Source organism: Spinacia oleracea, chromosome 1 (assembly GCF_020520425.1).
Source record: "Spinacia oleracea cultivar Varoflay chromosome 1, BTI_SOV_V1, whole genome shotgun sequence".
NCBI classification, from domain to species: Eukaryota; Viridiplantae; Streptophyta; class Magnoliopsida; order Caryophyllales; family Amaranthaceae; genus Spinacia; species Spinacia oleracea.
The window spans coordinates 133,239,742-133,245,643 of record NC_079487.1 but is presented as its reverse complement, the minus strand read 5'-3'; positions in this window follow the sequence as shown (position 1 = coordinate 133,245,643).

The following is a 5,902-nucleotide window of genomic DNA, read 5'->3' as shown; positions in this document are numbered from 1 at the left end:
TCCGTTTAATCCGAACTGAAACGAGCTGAAACCCGTTAATGATCCGATCCATTTGAATCTGAATCCGTTCCAACCCGAGAAAAATCCGTTTCATCCGATCCGTTTGCAATCCATGACCCGTTTAATTAGAACCGTTTCAACCCATGACCCGTTTAATCGAACCAATTTCAATCTGAACCCGTTTAACCTGAACCGTTCACGACCCGTAAGAGAACATTAATTATGCCGCACTATCAATTAAGTGTATGACTATTAGTTGTAATTCATGTCTTCCTTTATATACTTTGCTCAAATGAAACTTGTAATTGATGTGCACTCTTGTTATGTAAATATTTGTAAAACACTATTTGATATTAAATTCTTAATACTTTTAAAAGTTAGTTATCATTTTTGTCCCCATAATTAAGTCATCGATATTATAATTATATTATTTGGAACCGAATGGACCCGATCCAGATTCCAAGTCGCTACCTGTAAACTTGATTCGATAATAACCCGAACCGATATGAAACTGAATCTGATGTACGTAACCCGGCTAAACTCGTTTTAGTCCGCTACCCGATTAATCCGATCCGATATAAATCCGACCCGATATGAACCCGAAGCCGTTATAATCCGTCTAAACCCGTTAATAATCCGTCATGTTCCAATACGATCCGATCCGACCCGATCCGACTACAATGCGACCTGTTTACAACCCGATCCGATATGAACCTGTGCATAAAAAATTCGACCCGGTCCGATCCGTTAAGTTTTAAATCCGATCCGATCTGACCCGTTAGCCAAATGAATTTGTTTCAACCCGAATTCGATGAGTCCGACCCAAACCCAATCCGTTGATCCGATTTGACACCCTACACATTGATCTATCTCGTTAAAACTCTATCTTGACACATATAAAAATACAAAAAAGAGAAAACAAAAGGTGATATGGCCCGGGTCACAAAATTGTTAAGATCCAGTATTTTCGAGTCGATATTATATCTGATTTTAAATCGAGTCGATTTTTGACAAGTCCAGTTGTTAAAGAATTTTATAGTTATAATTGTGTTTACTCATGATTTTTTCAATCTAAAATTACTCACATCAATATTTGTGAACAGACTAATTTGAATTTCACATAAAAAAATGACAACTAGAGGTAGACTTTGATTGGTTATATTCCCGCGTACATAGTACGAAGTACGGAGTAGTTGTTAACATGACCTGATCGATATCCAACCCCTTCACAGTTTACACGTCTTTGTGACTTATTCAGACCAAAAAAAAAACCGAACAGATTAATCAATTAATATCCAACATCTCAAAAATATATAATAGCAGACTAAACTTCAAAGTCATCATATTTTAACATAAGCGAAGCTTTCATAATTCATGTATGATGCAAGGTTACATAAAATAATACGTATGACTTTAATGTCAACGACATGTATTTATGGACCAAATCTTAACTCTCAGTTATTTTATTTATAGAAGACTAAATCGCTCGAAACCGTCAATTAGAGATAAATAAGTTTTGGATAGGCATCCAAATGAGTGGACACTCTGGGAAAAACAATAAAAAAATCAAGCCTATTTAATGAATGCATGAGCTAGCTTGAATATTGAGTTTTATGGGTTTACTCATTGAAATAAGTTCATTAATAACTCGTTTATTTATATTTTTGAACAAACTTGTTAATTTATGATCGTGAATAAGATCATCACTAATTTACCACTTATATAATGTACAATATTTACGGCCGTGAATAATATTTTTGATGCTACTCCCTTCGTCTCTTTTATTATTTATGTATACCAATTTGGATGTCCCATTTAATTTTACGTTTAGAATATTTTCTTTTGTATTGTAACATAAATGTTCCCGATATTCTGTCAAAATTTGTGTCAAGTGATTATTTTAACCAATCAAGTTCATTGAACATTAAATCTCACATTTTTCGACCTATTTGGGTATTAAATCTCTCACTTTTCCAATGTCAGGTTTTTGATAAAAAAAAGAAAAACATTATTCGTAATTTGCATTGTTTAAGTAAAAAATAAAAAGAATCTTTAGCCCTGTTACTCCCTCTGCCTCTTTTTGTTCCATACCTTTAGTATTTTGCACGCCTTTTAACGACTAATTAATGTGCATTGAGATTCCTCTATTTTATTTATTTAAATAAGGCAAATTATGTTTATTCATAATGTTTTGATTATTATCAAAATTCTAATATTGAAAAAATGAGAAAAATTTAATGTCACGATGAAAAAATATGAGAGATTAAATGACCCAATGAATTTAATTGTTATAATAATCATTGAACACATTTGATAAAATATTAAAGCATTTTGGAACAACCAAAAAGGAAAACGTAGTATGTGATAATATAAAAGAAAATGTAAAGAACATTTTGAGACAACCAAAAAGGAAAACGTAAAGAACGAAAAGAGACGGAAGAGTAGTTATTTGTTGATCGTGAATGATATCAAACGTAAAAAGATACGGATTTCTGTTCACCTCATTTCCACTTATTTCAGGAAAAATAAGTCTAGATAAGTTTAGTTATCTTCAGATAAGATAAGTTCAGGAAAAATAAGGGTTGACCAAGTACAATTTATAACTAAAATAAGTTTTGATAAGTTCAGTTAAGTTCAGATAAGTTCAGATAAGATAAATTCAGAAAAAATAAGTGAAAATCAGGTGAATAGAACGCAGCCTAAAAAGAAACGAAGGGAATAAAAGATATTATTAGATATGTACACAATCATTCATCAGTTCTGAATCGAAGTATTAGATATGTATTTGGATTATTTGGCATATTCCGTTAAATCATAGTGTTCACTTCTCCTATGGTAGGTTAAATCGTAGTTGACTTTTCCGAGTTTAGTTTATTAGTATTGTGATTTGTGAAGTAAAATTGGAGTATTAATTGATGCTACGTAGTAAGTAATTAATGGGATTGTAATAGTTATCGATCGTTCAATACAATCGGATGATAAATCATATGGAAATTAAATCACCCTCACGATTAATCTTTGAAAAGGTTGTATATTCTAATTCTAGCGATTTTTTCAGCGATCGCAGTATTTATGAAGCCTGAACAATATACTTATTTGATTCAACTTGTATGTACAATATTTGATAAATTTCGGCTAACTTTTGTGTAAGATCGCATTATCGGAAAGATCACTTTGATTGTTTAGCTAATTGATTTATTTGCTTAACTAATTAGTTTCATTGTTTAACTAATTGGTTTCAGTGCTTAACTAGTTAGTTCCATAGTTTAACTATTTGGTTCCAATGCTTAACTTATATGACACTAATGCAGTCTTTTGTGTAAGACCGCCTTATATAAAAATTTGTAGATAAATTTATATTTCTTTTGCAGAAACAATCGCCACAGAGTGGTGATTAATGTCAATCTTAGGTTAAATTACTATGACTTTTTACGATGAACATAATTTTTTGGGCGCAAATGAGCCACAATGACAATACACATTATCAATGGGTCGGGGGAGTGGAGAGTCGAACTTGTAACTTATTCAACACAAACACTTAATATTAATTAACTACTTGGCCAACACATCATTAGTTCAATAAATTAACGTAATCGATGAACGTAACACAATAAATATGTGGAATTGAAACCCAACAACAAACTAGTTCCAAACAATTGATGGCTTGTTCGGAATCGATTTTGTTTTAAAGGTTTTCTACTACCTTCGTTTCAAAATAATCTTTACGATTTTTATTTTAGTCTGTTTAATGTTATATACATTGTGTTTTATACCACTTCGTATTTTTTAGTCTGAAAATGTACGTAGTATCATCTTACGGTTCTTACCCTATTACCCCCATAAAGATCATCGTGAAATGGATATAGTATAAAACTAAAAATCAAACGAAAATCACAAAAATATTTTTTTTTTTTTTTTTTGTTTTGTTGTTGTCGATTTTCAAATGCAAAATCAACCTGGGTTCAACTATTTTTTTAGTTCGTGAATTAATTTAAATCACATAAATTTCAAAATCAAAATTGAAAAAAAATTGAAAACTGGACAACGGTGCAAATTTGAAAAACGGGGAATAAGATTAATCCAAATAAACTTACAACATGCGTATATAATCTCACTTATCTTACAATTTATTGATTTCTTAAAGTAAAAAAAAAAAGAAAAGACAAAACACTCTTTTTTTTTTTTTCTTTTCAAACAAGGCTAAAACATACTGAGTATGTATTAAGGCGAAAAGTTTGTGTATTGTATCGGGTTCGAATTTTATGCCAAGAATTTGACATTTCAAACTTTAGCCTGGGATTGGGCTCCACTTTGACCTAATTTTTAAGCTTGATTGAATGTCTCCAAAACTGCAACTATAAATCTTATACCCCGAATCATTAATAATAAGTGTGATTTCAGATGAGAAACCAGAAACTGGACGAACCTCGCGCTCGTCAACATCAACACCAGGTTGATTAAATGACAACAACCAATCGCGATTAGGATCTGTAAGAGTCATGTTGTTCCACTGTTGTAAAGATGTGTTATAGTATTTGACCGTGTACTTCTTAGTAGAGTCCGAATACGGTATGTATCCAACACTATTATAGGAGTCTTGTTTACCCGGGCCGATATCGCCCGTATACCCGCAATTGTCGAACGATACGGTGTTGCTTGTTTCGTTCATGATTTTGCATACTTTTATCCATCCTTTGCTAAAATAATAGGAAAAATTATTTTAAATAATCCAACCTTTCTACGATTTTCCGTTAATAATCCAACATTTGGATTATTATCTAATAATCCAACCTTTGCACCCCATTAACTTTTATTGCACCCAACAGGTCACCAACCCGATTCAACAGGTAACTTGTACACGTGTCATGCGACTATTCGTCATAATTTATTTTTATTTTGAAAATGTATAATTTCTTTATTTTTTTTTTCTCTTTTGTTTTCCTTCTGTCTTCTTTCTGGGTTTTTTTTAATTTCCTTCCTCTTGACTTCCTCCTCACCAACAAAGGAAACAACACTTTGTATCTACATCATCTTCAATGTTTTCTCTTTCATCTACGCGAATTAATTCCACTTCATTTCAAATTTTGAATTGAAAAGAAAAAAAAGCAAAAACCAACCACACAAAATCAATCCAAAAAACAAAAGTAAGAAAAAAATATCTACAAATTCAGCATTACAAATTAACAGTCAACAAAGATGAAATTTCAAGTGGAATTCAAATCATGCACCATATATTACATGTATAAAAGTATAAACAAACATAAAAAAGGCCAAAATTATTTTATACTCGTATAATTAATTAATTTGCATGGGATGCACAAAGGATTGGTGCGCAGGGAGTCGAAACGTCGGTGGTAGTTTGGGTGTGAGGAGTTTCGATTTTCTCTCTCCGCCTTCTCCAGCTTGTTGCGGTGGCAGAGACGATATTTTTAGTCAGTTTTGATGGGAGATTGGTTGGAGGTGGAGTTAGGATGTCCATGAATGGTATTAATTAAGGTGTTGATGGTGGTCGCATATGAGATGAAGGCGGGGGAGAGAGGTCGGATTTCGAGGGTGGGTTGGTGTTTCAAGGAGACGGGTATATGATTTATTGAGTGGGGTTGATTTTTTGGTGGGCTGGTATTATGGCAGTAGCTGGGAGGGAAGAAGAAGATATATCAGCAAACAACTATGAAGGCAGATGAGTTAGGAGGAAGGAGGTAAGGGAAAGAAACTGGAAAAAAAAAAGTTGACCTTTTTTACCGGTTTTCGGTCACTCGGGTTTAATAAAAGTTAATGGGGTGCAAAGGTTGGATTATTAGATAATAATCCAAAAGTTGGATTATTAACGGAAAATCGTCGAAAGGTTGGATTATTTAAAGTAATTTTTCCAAAATAATATGCTTTCAGGGCTTCCTCCGAG